The sequence below is a fragment of the Phascolarctos cinereus genome, unplaced genomic scaffold, assembly GCF_003287225.1.
Source record: "Phascolarctos cinereus isolate Bilbo 61053 unplaced genomic scaffold, phaCin_HiC Scaffold_8;HRSCAF=390, whole genome shotgun sequence".
Lineage (NCBI taxonomy): Eukaryota > Metazoa > Chordata > Mammalia > Diprotodontia > Phascolarctidae > Phascolarctos > Phascolarctos cinereus.
The window spans coordinates 67,183,786-67,207,447 of record NW_027556291.1 but is presented as its reverse complement, the minus strand read 5'-3'; the positions used below and the strand labels follow the sequence as shown (position 1 = coordinate 67,207,447).

Sequence of the window (23,662 nt, the reverse complement as noted above, 5' to 3'; positions counted from 1 at the left end):
TTATATCAGTAAAATGATGATGTTCCAAATTAAAACTCAGGTTCTGAACCACACAACCAAAAGGAAAAATACAGTGCCTCATTTGCCCCCCCCCAAAAAAAAATACAACAAAAAGAATTCCATGCAATACCTTAGAGGACTCTTAGAACACAAATTATCAAAGCTAGAAGGGGCCTTAGAATACACACTATAGCTGGGAAGGATTTTTGTTTATGTGCTCTGTGGGCCAAGGAATTGGGAGGGACAGGTTAATTAAACAATAATAATAAAGTATATTTATGGTATAATGCACAACATTTATTTCAATATAATTTATATAAGCATAGTCTTGATACTATGAATTAAAAGGTCTTGGACCATGCAAAGAGGAAAAGTAAAATAAAGAGCCTTATCTGGCTGCTGGGAAAAAGTAATTATCATGCAGGTCCTTGATCAGGTAACACTGCTCTTGAGAGTAATTAACTGACTATATTTATTGAAGAAATAAAGTGTTATGCAAGGGTGTGTTTGTAAATGTTGACAGTGGACGGGGGGGGGATTGACACATGACACACTTTTACATTTAATCTGTTTTAATAACATTTTTTTTTATCACTTTAAGTCTAGACAATAAACAAAACAAGCCCTAATTTTTAGTTTTTGTTGATTTCTAAGATGTACACTAAAAAATTTTAACATTAGGCTTATCACAATCCAGGAAGAGCTGTTTGGAGCACACCACTGTTAAGTGTACAGGATTTAAAAAGGTCATGATATATATTTTTATATCATTAGATGACTAAGAACCATATTCAATGTCATAAAATAAAAATGAGTAAACAGAAAAAATTCCCAGCTTAGTGGAGCCTTAGAACATAGAAAGTGAGGGTTGGGAGGTGTCTTTCAAGAAAGAATATTGGGTGTGGAAGAGATGTTAGAATAATTTCAGAGGTCACTTAAAACAGAATGTATGATCTAGGAGACATCTTAGAATGCAGAATGACTAAGCTGAAATTACTGCTACAATAGGGATTGTCAGAAGGTGGGAAGAAGCTTAGAGAGTGGAAAGGTACTTCTCTGGTTACAGAAATTGTCAGAGCTTACGGGACCTTAGGAAACAATAGAATATCTGAGAAACTTTAGAAGCAAGAATGTCTAGGCTGATGGAATCCTTAAACCTAGAACGTACAGTTTGGAGGCACCTTATAACAGAGGACTTAGAAGATGGTCATTCTGAGACTCCAAACTTTCAGAGCCTTGGGGCCTTTGAACACAAGGTCAAGTGTGGAAATAGCCTTGGAGAAGGAGAGTCTTAGTGCTGGGGGCACATTTAGAACAAAAGATAGATCTAAGAGAGCCCGTAGAACACAGAATATCAGAAAGAAGGGTAGCTTTAAAATGGCAGAATATGAGAGCTCAGAGTGTCCTTAGAACATACTGTAACAGCTGAGAGGGCTCTTGAGACACACTATCATCTGCAGTCGAGTGCTTTTGCTTTTCAATTCATAGGCCAAGGTGTTGGGTGGGAGCACTTACTTCTTTAAACAATATGGTATGATATACAACATTTAATATAATTTATATCAGTACTGTTTTAACGCTTTGAATTAAGAGTAGAGTCCTGAACCATAGTGACAGAGAAAAGGGGAATATATGCTGTCTTAACTGACTACCAAAAGAAAAGTAACTGCAGTGTCTTTATCAGTAATACTGCCATTGATAGTCCTATTATTCTTAATGAGTTGGCTATGTTGGCAGAAAAATTGTATGTAAACAAGATCCAAGGGGAACATCGTTTATGTTTTAAATCACTGGATTGCTAAACGTGGGGTGTAATAAAATTTTTTTTAAAAAATTATGTTGAAAAGACACTGGAATGTCAGAGCAGAAGGAAGGAATTTTTAAACGGAATACCAGGGCTGAGAGCTTCTTCCAAGGGAGGATGTTGGAAGTGGGAGAGAGCTCAGAATACAAAATTTCAGAGCTGTGAAGGTAGTCTAAACACTAAATGGCAGAACTAGGAGTGGACATAGATGTCAGGATATCAGGACAGGCAACACTCTTAGGATACAATGTCCCACCTAGGAAGTGTTCTGGCATCTAGAATGCCTTAGCTGAAAGGAACCTAACCTATAATAGGAAAGGTGGGAGGTACCTTAAAACTCGGAAAATAGATGTTGAAAAGAACCAGAGAACCCAGAATCTTGGATCCAGTGGACCAAGTGGGACAAAACACAGACCATCAGGCCTGGGCAAAGCTTTAAATAGGCGAATATCAGAGCTAGGAGGACAGATCAAACCAGAGATAACATCTAAAAGTGGCCTTAAAACCACAGATTGTCAGAGCTAGGAGGGCCCTTAGAGCAGTCAAAGCTAGAAGGGATTAGAAGACAGTGCCATAGCTGGGAAGGAGTTGTGTTTATGTATTCTGGGATAAGGTATTGGGAGAGACAGGTTTTTTTTTTAATATGATAACAGATATGCAACATTTATCAATACAATTTATATCACCTTAGTTTTGATGATCTGAGTTAAAACTCAGGTCCTGAACGATGTGAAGAGGGGAGAGGTAAAAATAAAGAGCTTCATCAGAGTACCCAATAAAATTCTGTTTACTACCTTGATTGGGTAAGGTAGCTGTTGAATTTTCATTTTATTGGTAGCAAATTTGCTGTATCTATTGGGAAAAGAAGTATACAAGATTTATCAGGGCCACCATTTGTGCTTTTAAAATCATTGCAGCATTATTTTACAAAAAAATGCAAAGGACAAAAACTTCATTTGGAAAATGTTGGACCTTGGAGAGAATTTTCAGAGCTAGGATGGCATTCCAGAGACAACAGAGTACACACCCAAGCCAGACTATCAGAACTGAGAGGACATTTAGAACATAGAATCTATGAGCTGGGAGGCATTTTGCCATCCAGATTGTATGAGCTGGAAGGGGGCCTATAGGAACGTCAGTGGAAGGAGGTGAAAACAAGAAGTTGCAAGTGGCCACGTAAATTGTCAGAATGCTATGGACCTTTAAATACACAGTGTCCAAACTGGAAGGCCTCTTAAATGAGTATCCCTGAGCTAAATGGGGCCCTAGAAACTGGAACATCAGGTAGTACAAACCTTGTAACAAGAAGTGGGAGATGATCAGAATTAGAGACCACAAATTATCAGTGAGATCTGGGTACATGCAATGTCAGGCCTGGGAATAGCCATCAAGAGAATGTCAGCGGCACTTGGAGCAGGGATGTCAGACTAGGAGAGCCCTTCCAGCTCCATTTCTGGAATAGGAGTGGCCTTAAAACCACAATGGCAGCACTGGGAGAGGCTTGTGTAGACTGATAGCTGGAGAGGAATTTGGTCAGTGGGCCAAAGTATTAGTATTATAAATTTTAAAAACAGTATTGTTTATATCAGCATGGTGGTGATGCTCTGAATTAAAGACTCTTCTTGAACCACATAGCCAGAGAGGAAAGGAGAAAATGAGGTGCCTTATAGGGCTTAAAAAACAAACTTCAACCAGAAAAATAATTCTGTGCTGTGCCTTGTTGGGAGACGGTAGTAGTAGTCTTAGTAGTAGTAGTAGTAGTTGTCATCTCAGTACAGGGACTGTTAACTGATATGAAGGGACCTTACAACACAGCTAGTGAGAGATGATCAGAGTTGGAAGGAAACAAAGTATTTATTTTGCACTTGCTGCGTGCCAGGTATTGTGCTAAGCCTTTAACAAATATTTCATTTGATTTAGTGCTTGGCCTGTGATGGATGGTCTTTGTGCTAACCTGAATTGTCCCCATGGGCCCTTGGCATAGAGAATGTTCTTCTTGGGCATAGCCCTAGACAGGAGTGTGTCAGATTTAGGAATGGCCTTAAAGCCACAGAATGTCAAAGCTGGATGGGCTCTTAGAACATAGAAGTAGGAGGAGCCTAAGAACACAATATTGTAGTTGGGAAGGAGTCTTTTTTTTTGTATTGGGAGGAATTGCTTAATTTTTGTAAAAATAAAGTATGTGGCATCATACACAACATTTCGATATAATCTGTATTAGCACAATGTTCATGCTCTGAATTAAAACTTAAGTATGAACCACACAGGAGAGAAAAAGTAAAAGCAGCGTCAACACTGGCTACTAATCTTAATTTCTGACACTGCCTTAATCAGGGAAGATTGAAATTGTCATTGGTAATGAAGTTACTGTATGGGGAGGGGTTGCCAAGGGATTTAAAAGAATAATTGCGATGTTAAGATCATTGGATTACTAAGAAATATGTATTGTCAGAAAATTAAATAAATGAAAAGGACCAAAAACAGGTGTAGGTCAGAACTAGATGATGCCTTAGAACAAAGAATGTCAGCCCTGGAAGGATCTTTAGAGTATAGAATGTCTGACTAGGATGTAACTATTAAGGGACAATATTGGGGATGGGAGAGTATAGAATATGGAAATGGAAAGCTGGGAGTACAGTCTGGATTTAGGTCAGAACTGGGAGTAAACATAGAAGCCAGAATAGTAGACCTGCAAAGCACTTAGACCTTAGCATTTCTGAGTTGGGAGGTGTCTTAGAATTAAAAATGCCCTACTTGAATGGTACCCTAGATCTTGGAATATCAGAAGTGGGCAGGGAGGACCTCATAAAACAGTGAGAGCCTGAGAAAACAAATTGTCAAAAGCAAGTAGGACTTGAAAACACAGAATGGTGAGCTTAGGAGTAGCCACAGAGAGGAGACTGTCAGTGCTAGGAGGGTACATAAAAGAAGGGAGGTGTCAAACCTGGGGAAAAGCCTTTAGAATTAGGTGTCAGAAGTAGAATCATAGATTATCATTGATGAGAGAGACTTTAGGACATGTATATCTGGGAGGAACCTTAATTATCATAGCTGAGGATTTTTTTTTGCTTGTGTTCATTTGCTGAAGGTAATCAGGACAGGTTAATTTAAAAATAATAAAGTATATGATAGAACATTTATTTCAGTGAAATTTCTGACAGCATAGTGATGGTGCTCTGAATTAAAACTTGAGTCCTAAGCCTCACAGCCAAAAAGCAAATACAGTACCTTATCTGGCTCAAAAGACAAAAAAGTAATTCTATTCAATGCCTTGATCAGATAAAATGGCTGTTAATATTACTATTTTTGGTAAGCATTTATAGAAAAAAATAAGGTGTTTTGTACATAGGATTTGAAAGGGACAACATTTGTGCTTTTAAAATACTGTATTACTAAGATACATACGAAGTGGAAGAAAATAATTCCTAGAAGACCAGAGCAGGTTGGGCCCTAATACAGAGAATGGGCTGGGAGGTGCCTTTCAAAGAAGAAAGTTAAAATTGGTAGAAAATTTATTATGCAATATTTCCCAGCTGGAAGGGCATTTAGAACATGGGATGTTAGAGCTAGGAAAGCTTTCAGCATGAAGAATGCTAGAAGTAGGAGTGACCTTAAAAGCACAGAATGCCAGAGATAGGAAGGGTATTAGAACTTCAAAGGTCAGAGCTGGGGTAGTTGGGAAGAGATCTTTTAAAACTGCTGCTTTTGATAGGTTAATTTTAAAAATAATAAAAGACATTTGTGGTTATCTCTGCAACTTTTTTAAATGGAATTTATATCAGCACATTTGGGGTGCTCTGAATCAAAACTTGGCTCCTTAACCACACTGCCAGAAAGGATAGGAAGGTCTGTGGTGCCTTCTCTGGCTCAAAAACAAAAACCAAAGAAGTAATTTCCAGGCAGTGTCCTAATTTGGGGAAACTACTACTGATATTACTATTATAGGTAATGGAGAAGCAATATTTATTGGTTAAAAAAATGAGGTGTTAAATCCACAGGACGTTAAAATGACACCATTCTTTTAAATCACTTTATTGCTAAGAAAAAGTGTAAAAAATAAATCGATAGAAAGAAAAATACCCATTATGTCAGAGCAAGATTGGAACTTAGAAAATAGAACGTCAAGATAGAGAGCATCCTTAGATTATTAGAAATGAGGCAACTAGATGGAATCAGGAAGGCCTGAGTTCAAATCCAGCCTCAGATACTTTCTATCTGTGACCCTGGGAAAGTCACAATATCTGTCTCAATTTCCTCCAAGTGACTAATAATAGCACCTACCTCACGGGTAGGTGGTGAGGATCAAATGGAATAAAATGAGAAAATGTCTGTCTAGCACTTAGCAGAGTGGCACATAGTAGATATTTAATAAATGCTTGTTCCCTGTCTTAGAACCAAGAATGACTGGGCTGGGAGTAACCTTTTAAGGGAGGGAAGAAAGAACTTAAAATGTAGAATTTTGGAGCTGAGAAACCCATCTAGGCACCTAATGTCAGAACAGGGAGTGGATAAAGAAGTCAGACTATCAGACCTGGGAGGGTACTTAAAAGGGAATATTTGAGCTGGGAGTTGTTTTAGAATCAATTATTCATGTGATGGGTAGGGCCCTACAATCTGAAATACTAGAGGTAGGAGGAAAGTTATAACACAAAATGTGAGATGGTTAGAGCCTGAGAACACACATTGTCTGAGTGGGGAGCTTAGATCATAGAATTTAAGTCTTAAGTTTAGTCAGAAAGAAGGGAATGTCAGCCAGATAAGGTGCTTAGAACTAGGATATTACAGGTAGGAGAGTTCCTAGACCATAGAAAGTCAGAGCTGGGAGAAAACTTAGAATGCAGATCCCCAAACTTGTAAGGTGTTTTAGAGGATGGTATCAAACTCACATGAAAATGAGTTCCTGCTAACCACATACTGACCTTTGTGGCTGTGCTCAGGAGTTTTGCTAGCCTAAGTTTGACACCTCTGCTTTAGAACACACTTCCCAAAGCTGGGAAGGGAGATTTTTTTGTCTTTTGTCTCTTTTTTTTGGGGGGGGAGGGGTGTTCAGTGGATGAAAATAATGGAATAATCAGGTTAATTTGTAAAATAATTAAAATGTATATGGTATGCTGTGCAACTAAATGTTTCAATATCATGTCAGCACAAAAGTGATGCTCTGAATTAAGATCAGGTACTGAACCACAGAGCCAAAGAGAAAAGGTGAAAATATACTGCCTTATGTAGCTAAAACAAAACACCCTACAAAAAAAAAAAAGTAATTCCATGCAATGCTTAGATCCAATAAGATTTCTATTGATATTATTATTGATGATGGAGAGTATTTATTGGAAAAAAAAGTACATAGGACATAAAAGGGACATCATTTGCCTTTTAAATCATTATTTTAAGATACATATGTGTTGTGATAGAATAAAATTTAAAATACCAGAACTCAGAAAGAAGGAGACGGTCAGAGCCTATGAAAATGTGCGAGCTAGGACAACACATAGAGCAGAGAATGTCAGGAGCCTTAAAATAACAGAATAACAATGATGGAATGAGCCTGGGAGTATAGAACTTCTGACCTGTGTGGGGCTTTAAAAGAAATAATGCTGTAGTGGGAAAGGATATTTTTCTTTTTAATGTGCTTGGTGGGTCAGTATGTTGGGACCAACAAGTAAATTTTAAAAACAACTACAAAGTATGTTTATGGCAAATAGTCAACATTAATTTTCAATATAATTTATTTCAGTGAGGTGGTGCAGCTCTGTCTTAAAACTCAGGGACCGAACTAACAGCCAAAAGGAATTGGTGACAATGTGTAGTGCCTTATTTGGCTCCATAAAAGAAAAAAAACGGGCAAAAAAGTAATTCCATTCAGTGCCTTTATCTGGTAAGACTGCTATTCATATTACTATAATTGGTAATGAATGATGAGTCTTTGTTGAAAATAATAAAGTGTTAAATACATAAATTTCAAAAGGGACACCTCTTATGCTTTTAAAATACTGTATTGATAGGACAGGCGGATGTCCAGTAGACATCTTAAATTCAACATGTCCAAAACTGAACTGATTATCCTTCCTCCTAACTCCTCCTTCTCCTACCTTCCCTATTACTGTAGGAGGCAATGCCATTCTTCCAATCCCTCAGCATCAAACCCTTGGAGTCATCCTGGACTCTTCCTTCTCCCCCCCCTCCCCAATCCAATTCATTGCCAAGGCCTATCAATTTCACTTTTGCAGTGTTTCTCAAATACATGTCCTTTTTTCCTCTGACTCTGCCACCACCCTGGTGCAGACCCTTATCCCCTCAAGCCTGGACTATTGCAATAGTTTGATGGTTGGCTGCCTTAAGTCTCTTCCCACTCCAAACCATCCTCTATTCAGCTACCAAAAGCGTCTGTGGTAATTCTCAGGTATGACCATGTCACTCTCCTGCTTGATAAATTTCAGTGGGTCCCTATCACCTCCAGAATCAAACACAGAATCCTGTTTCACGTCCAAAGCCCTTCATAATCTCCCCTCCCTGCCCCAGTATTTTTTATACCTTAGTCCCCAGCATATACTCTTCAATCTGGTGACACTGGTCTCCTGGTAGTTCCATGAACAAGACATGACTCTGAGCATTTTCTCTGGCTCTGGCTGTCCTCTGTGCCTGGAATGCTTTCTTTTCCTAGTCTCCTGCTTCCCTGGCTTTATTTAAATCCCAATTAAAATCCTGTCTTCTACAGGAAGCCTTTCTTAGCCTCTTTTAATTCCAGGGTTTCCCCTCACTTAATTATTTCTTATTTATTATGTATAAAGTTGTTTGTACATAGCAGATTGCTTAGTGTCTAGACACCCCAGTTAGACTGTAAACTCCTTAAGGGAAGGAACTGGTTTTTGCCTCTTGTATCCCCAACCCTTTACCACTACCTGGCACATAGCACAGTAGGCACTTGATAAATGTTTATTGACTGTATGACTGATATGTAGTGTAATAAAATAAACATTAAGAAATGAAAAGACAAAGCTCCTAACATGTCAGAGGAGGTGTGAACTTAAATAATCCACTGTCTGAGCTGGGAGGTAGATTTGGTAGTCCAGATTAGAAGTGGGAGAGAGCAGTGAAGGAAGTCCTGACCCTGAACGGCAGAGTAGGAAGGGGCCAAAGTGGAAGGCCCCGCTATACATTTACAACCTAGCATTTATGACCTGGGAAGCATTTTAGAATCCAGAGTGCCTAAAGCTAAATGGGGCCCTAGAACCTGGAGTGTCAGGGGTAGGGTATGGGATATGTTCCAACCTAGAAAGTGGGAGATAGTCTGAATCTTAGAACACAGAACCCTGGAGAGCTTAGCACACAGAATGTCAAGCCTAAGTGTATGCATAGAGAGGAGACTATCTGAGCTAGAAGAGCACATAGAATAGAACAGGTCAGAAGTAGGAATGATCTGAAAATCACAGACATGGGGCATGCTTAGAATGTAGCTCTTCTGACCTGTGAGGGGCTGTTCTAAAGAACACTCAATATCATAGTGGGGAAAGTTCTTCTGTTTTATTTTTTAATGTGCTCAGTGGGTTAAGGTTTTGGGAAGTACTGGTAAATTTACAAACAATAAGAAAGTGAAATTATGCCATTATATGTAACTTTAATTTCTATACGATTCATTTCAGCTCTGTGGTGAACCTTTGAATTAAAACTCAGGTATTAAACCAATACAGCCAAAGAGAAAAAGGGGGGGGGAATGCTGTGCCTTTTATGGCTCTAAAATAAGGAAAACCAGGCAAAAAATAATCCCATGCAGTGCCTTGTTCTGGTAAGTCTGCAATTGAAATGGTCATTATTGGATAATGAATGAGGACTCTGTTGAAAACAATAATGCATTAAAGTTTAAAAGTAATATTGTTGTTAAGAAACATAGGCAGCATAATGTAATAAATATTAGGAAAGGAAAAAAAAATCCCTAGCATGTCAGAGGATGCTAGGATGCTAGATGTTAAGTTGGGAGCTGCTTTTGAAAGGAGAATGTTGAGGTGGGAGAGAGTGCTGGAAGGCCATCCTGCCTCTGAATGGCAGGGGGCACCCAGAAAGGCCAGAATAGCAGAGCTGGGAGAGCATTCAGAAGGAAGCATCTGTGATCTGGGAGGCGGGTTCAAATGCAGAATGTCTGAGCTGGGTGGGGCCCTAGAACTTGGAATATCAGAGGTGGGTGTTCAAAGGACCCTATAACACAGAAAGTGGGAGATGATGAGAGTCTGAGAAGCAAATTGTCAGTCTAGGGACCTTAGCACAGATAATATCATGCCTAGGAATAGGCATAGAGTGGAGAACATGAGAACCAGTAGGGCATGGAGGGGAGGGGAAATCAGAACATAGACTGTGAGAAGTAAGAATGGCATTAAAATAACAATATCAGTGACAGGATGGCCTTTAGAATATATCTGACTTGGAGAGCTTTAGAAGAAATAATATCATAGCCAGGAATGAGTTGTTTGTAATATACTCAGTGAGTCATACCAATAAATTGAAAAACAATATGAAAGAGAAATTATGCCATGATAGGCAACATTAATTTCTATATAATTCATTTCAGCTCTGTGGTGATCCTTTGAAATAAAACTCAGGTATTTATTTGTCCAATACAACTAAAGAGCGAAGAGAGAAACGCTGTGCCTTTTGTGGCTCTAAAATAAGGAAAACCAGGCAAAAAAATAATCCCATACAGTGCCTTGATCTGGTAAGTCTGCAACTGACATTACAATAATTGGATAATGATGAGGAATCTTTGTTGAAAATAATAAGATGTTAAATTCACAGGTGTTAAAACAGATACCATATGCATATGGTCTTTGCAATTACTATGCTACAATATACACACACAGACACACACACACACACACACACACACACAAATAAACACTGAAAAATAGAAAGACAAAATCCTTAGCATGTCAGAAGTTGATAGGACCTTAGATTGTAGATATCCACACTGGGAGGTGCTTTTCAAAGGAGAATGTTGGAGGTAGAGAAGAGCTTAAAATAGCAAATTTGAGAGCTGGAGAGCAGTCTTGCCTCTCAATGTTGAAACTTGGAATGAAACTCTAAGAATCCAGAAAGTCAGATCTGGCAGAGCCTTTAGGACATAACATTTGTAAGCTGGGAGGTGTGTCTGAATCCAGAATATCTGAGGTGGGTGGAGCCCTAGAACCTGTAATATCAGAGGTGGGCATTCAGGGGACCCTATAACTCAGAAAGTGGAAGATGGTGAGTGTCTGAGAAGACAAAATTACTGAGCCTGGGGCATCTTAGCACCACAACATTGGGCCTGTGAGTAGTCTTGGACAGGAGAATGGCAGAGCTAGGAAGGCACTTTGAACAAGAGATAACAGAGCTCATGAAGCCCTTAGAACAGAGAGTATCAAGTCGGAGTGACCTTAAAATACCAGAATATCACAGGTGGGGCAACCCTTAGAACATAGATCTTCTGACATGTGAAGGGCTTTGGAATAAACAATGTCATGTGGAGGAAGCATTTTTCCTTATGTGCCCAGTGGGTTAAGGTATTGGGAAAGACCAGTAAATTTGAAAACAGAGTGAAATTATGCCACAACATACAACATTAATTTCTATATAATTCATTTCAGCTCAGTGGTGATCCTTTGAATTAAAACTCAGGTATTAAACCAATATATCCAAAGAGGAAAAGGGGGAAATGCAGTGCCTTCTCAGGCTCCATAAAGTGGAAAAAAACCGGGTAATATATGCAGTGCCTTTATTTGGTAAGACTGCTATTATTGCTTTTGCTATTATGGGGATTATTTAATGAAAGCAAAATATAGCGTGTAGTCCATAGGACTTAAAAGGGGATAACATTGGCTCTTTTAGATCATTGTCTTTGTAATGGAATATAATGAAAAGTAATAAATGAAAACCTTAGATATCAGAAAAGGGTGAGACCTCAGAACAAAGAATGAAATGACTGTGCTGGGAGAGTCCTTAGAACCTCAAAACTTTAAATGTGGGAGACGGTTTAGAGAATTTGTGTGCTGGGAGGGCTCTGGGCTCTGAATGGTAGAATAGGCAGTAGCCATAGAAGCCAGAATATCAGATCTGAGAGAGCCTTTAGAACATAGCTGTTCTGATCTGGAAGATATCTTAGAATCCAGAATGCTGGAGCTGGATGGAACCCTAGACCCTTAAATATCAGAGGTGAGGGTTTGGGGGATCTTAAAACACAGAAAGTGGGAGGTGGCCAGAGTCTGAGAACATCGATTTTCAGAGCTCAGGGAGACTAGGCACACAAAATGTCAGGCTGGGAATACACATAGAATGCAGAACAGCTGTTCTGAGCTAGGAAGTGTCTTACAGTCAATGATGCCTGAAGAAGGTGAGGCCCTAGAACCTGAAATAGCAGAGTTGAGGGCAGGGACAGGGTGGCTTATTATTCAGAAAATGGGAGATAGAGTCTGAGAACACAAATTGGCCGAGCTAAGAAGATGTTAGCACAGAGAATGTCGGGCCTGGGAACTGTATAGAGAAGACAATGTCAGAACCTCTAGTGCACTTTGAACAAGAGATAAGAGAGAACTGGCTCTAGGAGAATCCTTAGAGCGCAGCACGTGAGAAGAGTGGCCTTGAAATTACAAAATGTCATAGATGAGGCCCTTAGAACATAGATCTTCCCAATAAATCAATAAACATTTATTAAGCACCTGCTATGTGTATATTCTGACCTGTGAGGGGCTGTTCTAAAGAATATTCAATATCATAGTGGGGAAAGTTCTTCTGTTTGTTTTTTAATGTGCTCAGTGGGTTAAGGTTTTGGGAAGTACTGGTAAATTTACAAACAATAAGAAAGTGAAATTATGCCATTATATGTAACTTTAATTTCTATACGATTCATTTCAGCTCTGTGGTGAACTTTGAATTAAAACTCAGGTATTAAACCAATATAGCCAAAGAGAAAAAGGGGGGGAATGCTGTGCCTTTTATGGCTCTAAAATAAGGAAAACCAGGCAAAAAATAGTCCCATGCAGTGCCTTGTTCTGGTAAGTCTGCATTTGAAATGGCCGTTATTGGATAATGAATGAGCAATCTGTTGAAAACAATAAGGCATTAAGTTTTTTTGTTTTTGTTTGTTTGTTTGTTTTTAGGCAGTTGGGGTTAAGTGACTTGCTCAGAGTCACACAGCTAGTAAGTGTCAAGTATTTGGTCTGAGGCCGGGTTTGAACTCAGGTCCTCTTGACTTCAGGGCCGGTGCTCTATCCACTGCACCACCTAGCTGCCCCTTTTGTTTTGTTTTTTGTTTTGGGGCATTAAATTTTAAAAGTAATAATGTGTTACTAAGAAACATAGGCAGCATAATGTAATAAATATTAGGAAAGGAAAAGAAAAAATCCCTAGCATGTCAGAAGAGGCTAGGATGCTAGATGCTAAATTGAGAGCTGCTTTTGAAAGGAGAATGTTGGGGTGGGAGGCCACCCTGCCTCTGGATGGCAGTGTATACAGGGGGCACCCAGAGAGGCCTGAATAGCAGAGCTGGGAGAGCATTCAGAAGGAAGCATCTGTGATCTGGGAGGCGGGTTCAAATGCAGAATGTCTGAACTGGGTGGGGCCCTAGAACCTGGAATATCAGAGGTGGGTGTTCAAGGGACCCTGTAACACAGAAAGTGGGAGATGATGAGAGTCTGAGAACACAAACCGTCAAGAGTCTAGGGACCTTAGCACAGAGAATGTCAGGCCTGGAAGCTGGATAGAGATAGAGAGGAGAATGTAAGAGCTAGAGGAGCCCTTAGAAAAGAGAATTTCAGATGTAAGAGTGGCCTTAAAATCACAGAATGTAAGAGATGGGCAGCCCTTAAAACATAAATCTTTTGACCTGTGAGGAGCTCTAGAACAAACAATATCTTATTGGAGGAGGTGTTTCTTTTTAGTGTACACATTGAGTTGAGATATCGGGAAGCAGGACATTTAAAAACAATGAGAAAGTGAAATTTTGCCAAGATATACACCATTAATTTCTGTATAATTTCTTTCAGCTCTGTGGTGATCCTTTGAATTAAAACTCAGGTATTAAACCAATACAGCCAACAGGAAAGGAAAAATGCAGTGCCTTCTCAGGCTCCATAAATAGGAAACAAAACGGGTATTAAAATTATTTCCATACAGTGCCTTGATTTGGTAAGACCGCCATTATTCATACTGCATGACTTTACATGTATAATTGATAACATATTGCTTGCCTTCTTAATGGAGGGGTAGAAGAGAGGGAGAAAATTTGGAACTCAAATCTTAAAAATGTGAGTTTTAAAAATAAATAAGTGACAATTAAAAAATAAAAACAGTACTTGAGCTGGATGGGGCCCAAGGACCTGGAATGTCAGAGGTGGAGAGACAGAGTTGACCCTTATAACAAAGAAAATAGGAGATGAGAACACAAATTGTCAGAACCCAGGCAGTCTTAGCACTCTGAATGTCAGTCCTGATTGTTGCATAGAAAGGAGAATGTCAGAACGCTTTGAACAAGAGACATTAGAGCTAGGAGAACCTTAGAACACAGAACATCAGAAATAAGATTGGCATTAAAAATCACAGAATGTCAGAGATGAGTTAGTCCTTAGAACATAGATCTTCTGACCTCTAGAACACAGATAACATATTGAGGAAAAGAGTTTGTTTTTTAATGTGCCCAGTGGATGAAGATTTTGGGAAGTACCAGTAAATTTATCAACAATAAGAAAGTGAAAGTATACCATGATAGGTAACCTTAATTTCCATATAATTCATTTCAGCTTTGTGGTGATCCTTTGAATTACAACTCAGGTATTAATCCAATACAGCCAAAGAGGAAAGGGGGAAATACAGTGCCTTCTCTGGCTCCATAAATAGGAAACAAAACGGGTATTAAACTATTTCCATGCAGTGCCTTGACTTGGTAAGACCACTGTTATTGCTTTTGCTACTATGGGGACTGCTTAATGAAAGAAAAATAAAGTGTTTAATACATAGGATTTAAAAGAGAGCATTGATTCTTTCAGATCAGGCCTACCAGCCACCTGTGGCACAACCAAAGAATTTTGGATGGCCCATGAAAAATGTAGAGGATATTCGGGCTGCAGGTTGTGGCAGGCCTGTTTTAGATCACTGTCTTGCTAAGTCCCATGTGCAGTGAAGTGGGGGGAAAAAACTGACCTCGGATATTAGAAAAGGATGAGACCTCAGATCAAAGAATGATAGCCCTGGGAGGGCCCTTAGAACCTTGGATGTGTAGGCTGGGGAGTGCTGGGCTCTGAATGGTAGAATAAGCAGTAGCCATAGAAGCCAGAATATCAGATCTGAGAGAGCCTTTAGAACATAGCTGTTCTGATCTGGAAGATATCTTACAATCCAGAATGCTGGGGCTGGATGGAGCCCTGGAACCTCAAATATCAGAGGTGAGGGTTGGGCAGGGGGGGCTTATTATTCAGCCTTATTATTCTCAGACCATACATGTGTACTTAAAGGAGCAGCTAGGTGGCACAGTGGGTAGGGCTCCGGGCCTGGAATCAGGAAAATCTGAGTACAAATCTAGCCTCAAACAGGTCTTTGACCCTGTTGCCCAGCTGTATGACACTAGGCAAAAGTCACTTTACCCTGTTTGCTTCAGTTCCTCTGCTGTAAAATAAGCTGGAGAAGGAAATGGCAAACCACTCTAGTATCTTGGCCAAGAAAATCTCAAAAGGGGTCACAAAGAGTTGGATACACCTGACATGACTAAACCCCCCCAAAAAACCCCAACATTATTCACAAAATGGGAGATGGTCAAAGTATTGTCAATACAAATTGTCAGACCTTAGCAGAGAGGAATGAAAGGCCTGCAAGTTGCATAGAGAAGAGAATGTTAGAGCTAAGAGGGTAGTTAGAACAAGGAACAGCAGTGCTAGGTGAGCCCTTAGAACAAGGAATATCAGAAGTAGGAGTGATCTTACAACAAAAGAATGTCATCAACAGGACAGCCCTTAGAACATAGATCTGACCTTGGAGGGGCTTTACAACAAAAAATATCCTACTGAGGAACAGCTTTTTTTAATGTGCTTAGTGGGTTAGGGTGTTGGGAAGTACAAGAAAATTGAAAATAATTAGAAAGTATAATCATACAATGATATGTAACGTTAATTTCCATATAATTCATTTCAGCTCAGTGGTGAACCTTTGAATTAAAACTCAGGTATTTATTTGTCCAATACAACTAAAGAGTGAAGAGGGAAATGCTGTGCCTTCTGTGGCTCTAAAATATGGAAAAAACAGGCAAAAAAGTAATCCTATGCAGTACCTTCTTCTGGTAAGAATGTTATTGATATTATTAGTAGTAGTAATGAAAAAGGAGTTGAAAATCAATCAGTAAACATTCATTAAATGCCTTCTGTGCATTAGGCACTGTGTTAAGCCCTGAGAATAAAAAAAGAGGCAAAAGACAGTCTCTGCCCTCAAGAAGTTTAAAATCTATTGGGGGAGACAACATGTAAACCCATGTACAAAGCAAGTTTTATGCAGGATAAATAGGAAATAATGCCCAGATGGAAGGCACTGGAATGAAGAGGGGTTGGGGAAGCTTCCTGTGGAAGGTAGTATTTTAGTTGTGACTTACAGGAAGCCAGGGAGGTCAGTAGTCAGAGCAGACGAGAGAGAGTGTTCCAGGCATGAGGGACAGCCGGAAACAATGAATAGAGCCAGGAAATGGAGGGTCTTATTGGTGGAACAGTCAGGACACCAGGGTCACTGGTTCAAAGAGTACGTATTAGAGCGTAAGGTTTAAGAAGACTGGAAATGTAGGAGTGAGCTAGGGTATGAAGTGCTTCAAATGCCAGAGCATTTTGTATTTGATCCTTAAAAATAAGGTTTTATAAATGTGGGTTTTAAAGGGGATACCAGTTATCCTTTTAAAATACTATATTACAAGACAGCTAGGTGGTGCAGTGAATAGAGAACCAGCCCTAGAGTCAGAAGGGCCTGAGTTCAAATCTGGCCTCAGACACTTGACACTTACTAGCTGTGTGACCCTGGGCAAGTCACTTAACCCCAATTGTCTTGCAAAAAAAATACTGTATTACTAAGAAATGAAAAGAAAAAATCCCTATGATGTAACACCAGGGAAGATTCTAGATGTCTAGCCTGGAGGTGCCTTTCAGAAGAGAATGTTGGAGACGAGAGAGCTTAGAATAGAGAATGGGAGAGCTGGAGGGCAGTCCTGCCTCTGAATGGGAATATATGCAGGTGGCACCCAGAGAGGCCAGAATAGCAGAGCTGGGAGAGCATTTAGAAGGAAGCATCTGTGAGCTGGGAGGGAGGTTCGAATCCAAAATGCCTGAGCTGGGTGGGGTCTTAGAACCTACAGTATCAGAGCTAGGCGTTCAGGGGACCCTATAACACAGAAAGTGGGAGATAGGCAGAGCCTGTGAACACAAATTGTCAGGACACCTTAGCACAGAGATGTTGTGCTTGGGAGTAGACATGGAAGAGTGTCAGAGATAGGAGGGGTACTTAGAACAAGGGATTCCAGAGCTAGGTGAGCCCTTAGAACACGGAACAATTTCAGTGCTGAGACAGCCCTACACAGATCATCAGACCTTTGAGGGGCTATAGAACAAACTATCATAGCAGGGAAGAAGGTTTTTAGTGTACTCTGTGTGTTAAAGTCTTAGGAAACAACAGTAAATTGAAGAACAATAAGATAGTGGTGTCATGATATACACATTAATTTCTGTATAATTTTTTTCAGCTCTGTGGTGATCCTTTGAATTAAAACTCAGGTATTAAACCAATTCAGCCAAAGAAAAAGGGGGAAATGCAGTGCCTTCTCAGGCTCCATAAAAAGGAAACAAAACGGGTATTAAAATTATTTCCATGCAGCGCCTTGATTGGGTAAGACTATCATTATTGCTACTGCTACTTTGGGGACTGCTTAATGAAAAAAAATTGTTTAGTACATAGGATTTAAAAGGGACCTCATTTGTGCTTTCACATCATTGTCTTGCTAAGTCCCATGTGTGGTGGAATATAATAAAAGCAAATGAAAAAGAAAAGCTTTGAATATCAGAAATGAATGGGGCCTCAGCAGAAAGAATGACAGTGCTGGGAGGGTCCTTAGAACCTCGGATGTCTAGGCTGGGAGGTGCCTGTCAACACAAAATGTTAAATGTAAGAGAGAACTTAGAACAGAATTTGTGTGCTGGGAGGGCTCTGGGCTCTGAATGGTAGAATAGGCAGTAACCATGGAAGTCAGAATATCAGTTCTAGGAGAATCTTTAGAACATAGCCATTCTGATTTGGAAACTATCTTAGAATCCAGAATGCTAGGGCTGGATGGGGCCCTAGAACCTGGAATGTCAAGGTGGAGGAGACTGAGGGACCCTTATAACAAAGAAAGTAGGAGATGGTCAGAGTGTGAGAATACAGATTGTCAGAGCCCAGGTGACCATAGCACTCCAGATGTTGTCAGGCCTGAGAGTTGTGTCAAGGGGAGAATGTTAAGAACCTCTAGGACACTTTGAAGAAAGGACCTCAGAGCTAAGAAAGCCCTTAAAACACAAAATGTCAGAGATGGGATGGCCTTTATAATGTAGATGTTCAGATCTATGATGAACTTCAGAACAAACAATATCATAGAGGGGAAGAAATATTTTTTTTAATGTGTTCTATAAGTCTATGTATTGAGAAGTACAAGTAAAATTTTAAAATAATAAAACATTATATTTGTGGTATCATTTGCAAAATTAATTTTCATACGATTTATTTCAGTGCAGTGGTGCAGCTCTGTATTCAAACTCAGGGACTGAACCAATACAGCCAAAGGGGATTGGTGAAAATGAAGTGCCTTATTTTGTTCCACAAAAGAAAAAAAACGGGCAAAAAAGTAATTGCAGAAGTGCCTTGATCTGGTAAGACTGCGATTAATATTACTATTATTGGTAATGAATGACAAGTCTTTGTTGAGAACAATAAGGTATTAAGTACATAGGTTTTAAAAGGGAAGCCATTTGTCTTTTTACATTACTGTGTTGCTAAAACTTATATATGTATATCTATATGCACATACATATATATAGTAATAAAATAAATATTAAGAAATTAATAGGAAAAAATTCCTAGAGTATATGGCCTTAGATCATAGATGCCTAGGCTGAGAGGTGTGTTTCCAAAGAGAAAGTTAAAGGTGAGAGAGAGCTTAGAGTAGTGAATGTGAGCACTGGAGGGCAGTCCTGCCTCAGGAATGGCGATATAGGCAGGGGGCACCCAGAGAGAGGCCAGAATAGCAGAGCTGGGAGAGAATTTAGAAGGAAGCATCTGTGAGCTGGGAGGCAGGTTTGAATCCAGAATGTCTGAGCTGGGTGAGGCTCTAGAACCTGGAATATCAGAGGTGGGTGTTCAGGGGACCCTATAACACAGAAAGTAGGAGATGATAAGAGTCTGAGAACACATATTGTCAGAGTCTAAGGACCTTAGCACAGACAATATCAGGCCTGGGAATAGGCATAGGGTGGAGAACGTCAGAACCAGTAGGGCATGGAGAAAAAGGGAAATCAGAGCTAGCAGCAGAGAGGATGTTAAAAGTAAGAGTGGCCTGGATGTCACAGAATGTCACAGATGGGATGGTCTTTAGGACATAAGTCTTCAGATCTCCAAAGCCCACAGTACCATGGCTGGGATGCAGAGTTTTGTTTTTTTTTTTTTTAAATGTGCTCAGTGGGCCTAGTTATTGAGAAGCACAGGTTAAATATTAAAATACTGACAAACTATATTAAAATACAGAACTTCAGAAGTAGATGTGGCCTCAAAAATCACAGAATGCCTAGACTGCCTTGAACCTTATAGCTCTTCTGAACTGACAGGCACCTTAGAGCACACAATAGAGCTGTGAAGGAGGTATTTTTTTGTCTTCAGTGGCCAAAGGTAGGAGGGAGGGACAGGTTAATTTATAAAAGAATATCATAGTTTATTTATGTTATAAAATGGAATATTTATTTAAACATAGTTTATATTAGGATCGAGGTGATGCATTGAATTAAAACTCAGATCTTGAACCAGATAGCTAAAAAGGAATGATGAAAATACAGTCTTATGTGGCTTGAAAATAAAGGCAAAAAATGATTACATGCAATTTTTGATGTGTTAAGATTGCGATTGAAATGACTACTTTTCATAACGTACGGGAAATATTTATTGATTTCCATAATGTGTTAAGTACTGTGTACTTAAAACCAAAAAACAAATTGCTTTTAAATAATCCCACTGCCAAGATATTTAGATAAAAACAAATTTCAAAATGAAAAGAAAAAAATCCAAATTTAAGAGAAGGATGGTGATATAGAACATGGATTGTCAGAACTGAGAGGGTCATTATGACATAGATTATCTTGCCTGGGAGATGCCATTCAAGGAAAATTGTTGGTGATGGAAAAGACATTAGAATACAGATTCTTAGAGCTGGCTAAGGAAATCTAGGAGGGAAAAATGAAGCCAAGATAGATAATAGATAGAGAAGGGTAAGTGGTATAGATAATATCCAAGCTGGAAGGGGCCTCAGAATCCAGAAAGTGAGAGATGGAAAGAAGCTGAGAACACAAATTGTTGTGGCCAATGGGAGCACAACAAACAGATTATCAGACCAGGAAGTAGCCAAAGTACACAGAATGTCTCATCTGGGAGGTGCCTTTAAAAAAATAAAAAACAAAATGTTGGAGATGAGAGAGGACTCTAGCACTGGAGGTAGAGATCTCAATGTAACCTTTGAGAAGATGAGTTTTTTGATGGCCTTAGAAGGCCAAGGAACGGAGAGAGATAGCTGGGCTGAAAACCCAGTAACAAAGGATTTGTGGCTTAAATGGAAGACTTATTTCTGAATAACATATCAGTACAGTAGTAACTGTCAGAATTAAAATTTAGGCCCTAGAGAACATAGCCAAAGGTATAAGTTTAAAATCTTGGAGCCTTATATGGCTCTAAGAAATAAAAATCCCCTGACAAAAGAAGTGCTAGGGCCTTGATCAGGTAATACTGATATAACTGCTTTTAAAAAAGGAGGGCATTGATTTGATTAAATGCAGTTCCTTAATTACTTAATACTGCTATTGGTAATAGGGAGTATATATTTAATAGTGAAATAGTAATTGTAAAATGCAGTGTATTTAAAAAACACAACATTGGTGCTTTTCAATCATCATATTGCTAAAACACATTTGTAGTATGAAAAGACAAAAATAAACAGATGAAAAAACTCGAATTTTAGAGCAAGATGGGCCATAGAACATAGAATGTCAGGACTATTAGGGTTCTTAGCACATAGAAAGTCATAGCCTTTCAAGGGAGAAGAGTGGTGGGGACAGAGAAGAAGATTTCAGAAAAAGGAAGGCATTCTGAACCTTGAATGTTGTAAATAGGAGTGGACATTGAAGACAAAATATCAGATCAGAGAGGGTATTATAATATAAAATACCTAAGCTTGAAAGAAATTTATAATCCAGGCTGCCAGATCTCAATAGGGACCAAAAAACCTGTATTATGAGAGGTAGAAGGGGGATGGACAGAGCCATTTGACAGAGCCAGTCAATGAGGTCTGAATTTCTGGTGTGAGAGGGTTCTGAAAGAACAAAGCTTATATAGAACCAGCATTTTCAGATCTGGAAGGTGTCTAAGAACTCTCAGTGGATTCCTTGAGAAGATCAGTTTTTTTTTTTTATGTTCTCAGGGGGCCGAGGAATAGAGAGAGAGACAGGGTAATTGGAACTCCAGTAAGAGCTTGGAAGAAATTTAGAATCCAGACTGCCGGATCTGGATGAACCCTGGAACTGGTAATATAAGAGGTAGGAGGGACTTTAGAAAACAACAAGGGGGAGATGGACAGAGCCATAGAAAAGAAAATAGTGTAAGCCAGTGGGACCTTAGTAGGTAGATGAGGGGATCCAAAAGTAGCCATAGAGAAGGGAATGTGAGAGCCAAGAGGGCATCTAGAACAAAGGATATGATATCAGGATAGTACATGAAATGTTGAATTTCTGGTTTGGAACTGTTCTGAAAGAACAGAGCTAGGAGGTACCATAGAACCTAGATTTTATGAACTGGAAGGGATCTTGGAACACTACATTGCAGTCTTGAGAACATGGGATATTTTATTTATGTTCTGTGGTTGACAAGGCATGGAGAGAGAGAGGATAATTGAAACCCTAATAAGAAATAATATTTGTGGCTTGAAATGCTACCTTTATTTCCATATCCATATCCAGAGAATGGTGTTGGTCTGAATTAAAGCTCAGGTCCTGAAGAACACTACAGCCAAAGGTATAAATTTATAATCCAGTACCTTACATGGCACTAAGAAATAAAAACAATCCCCCAGGACAAGCCATTCCTTGTAGTACGCTAATCAGGTTAGATAAACAAAATCAAATGGTCATCAATTGGATTTTTTTCAGTTCCTTAATTACTTAAGATTGCAAATGGTAATGACTAGAGAATCTTTATTGCCCACAATAACTTTTGAAGGACAGTGAATTAAAAGGGAGCACATTGACTGCTGAATGTCTGATCTCTGTGGGGAATGAAACTAGAGAGCTAAGGGGGTGATAGCTTGCATTTTCAGAGGCAGTATGAGCGATAGAACTTTCAATGGCTTCCTTGAAAACATGTTTTTGTTTGTTTTATTTTTGTTTTGTTTTGTTTTATTCTCAGCTGACCAATGGATAGAGAGAGAGAGACGGGTTAGTAAAAATTCCAGTGAGATCTTGGAAGAAATTTATAATCCAGACTACGGGATCTTGATGAGCTCTAGAACCATAAATATATGAAGGAGGAAAAAATGTCAAAGACAGAAAGTGGGAGATGGACAGTGCCAGGGAACTAAAATACTCCGGGCCAATGGGAACTTAGTGCATAGACTCTGGTACTTGAGGGAAGACATAGATAACAGAATATGAGAGGCAGTGAGGGAGAGGGAGACTAAAGGGGTAAGGAGGATGGAGACCTAGAACAAGAGATAACATCAGGAGATCCCAGAGAATTCTGAATTTCTAGTTTGGAACTGTTCTGAGAGAACAGAGCTAGGAAGTGCCACAGAACCCAGATTTTCAGAGCTGGAATGGGCCTCAGAACTCTCAATGGCATCTTTGAGAAAATGGGTTTTTTACGTTCTCAGGCTATCAGGATATTCTGAGAGTCAGGTTAATTGAAACCCTAGTAACAAATGATATTTGTGGCTTGAAATGCTACCTTTATTTCCATATCATTTATATCAGGAGAGTGGTGATTGTCTTAATTAAAACTCAGGTCCTGAACAACACACTTATAATCAAGTACCTTATATGGCTCCAAGAAGTAAAAAATCAGATCCCACAAGAGAAGTGATTACTTTTTGTGTACTAATCAGGTACTGATCAGACTACTATTAATATTCCTATTATTCAGAATGGATCAAGATCACTTACTCATTACCAGAAGGTTTTAAGTACAAGATAGTATTTCAAAGAGAGACAGTATATGCTGTCACTTTACAGTTAAGACCATGGGCAATCCAATAAGAGAAAAATAAACTTTGAAATACAGAAAGCATCATTGGATGCCTTGGAACATACAGTGACAAAACTATGGGGGTCCTTAGCAGACCAGACACAGAAAGTCTGGACTGGGAGGTATCATTCATGCCAGAATTTTCCAGGGAGGAGACAGCTTAGAGAACAGACTATTAGAGCTGGGAGAGCAGAAATGCATCTTAAAAAAACAAAATCAAACCCACAAAATAATGGTCAACAGTTTCATTCCATGCAGATTGTTAATTCCTCAGTACTGGTATTGGCAATGGCTAGGGAACATTTATTGCCTACAATACATTTTGAAATACAGTTCCTTTAAAAAGGGACATAT

General features: G+C 39.2%; 1 long non-coding RNA gene across 19 annotated transcripts in view; it reads left to right on the top strand.

The window, feature by feature from the left end:
• Window positions 1–23,662, top strand: part of LOC110203312 (uncharacterized) — a 128,244-nt gene that overhangs the window by 9,394 nt on the left and 95,188 nt on the right. For 13 of the 19 annotated variants that reach the window (XR_002322932.2, XR_002322933.2, XR_013483572.1 and 10 more), the window contains 10 exons: window positions 7,539–7,679; window positions 9,445–9,587; window positions 10,365–10,508; window positions 11,416–11,550; window positions 12,680–12,819; window positions 13,810–13,951; window positions 14,563–14,705; window positions 15,947–16,091; window positions 17,529–17,671; window positions 18,548–18,687. This is a non-coding gene — a long non-coding RNA (uncharacterized LOC110203312). Of the gene's footprint in view, window positions 1–7,538; window positions 7,680–9,444; window positions 9,588–10,364; window positions 10,509–11,415; window positions 11,551–12,679; window positions 12,820–13,809; window positions 13,952–14,562; window positions 14,706–15,946; window positions 16,092–17,528; window positions 17,672–18,547; window positions 18,688–21,494; window positions 21,610–23,662 lie in introns of all 19 variants that reach the window. The other 6 variants (XR_002322924.2, XR_002322926.2, XR_002322916.2 and 3 more) reach the window with 2 other exon arrangements.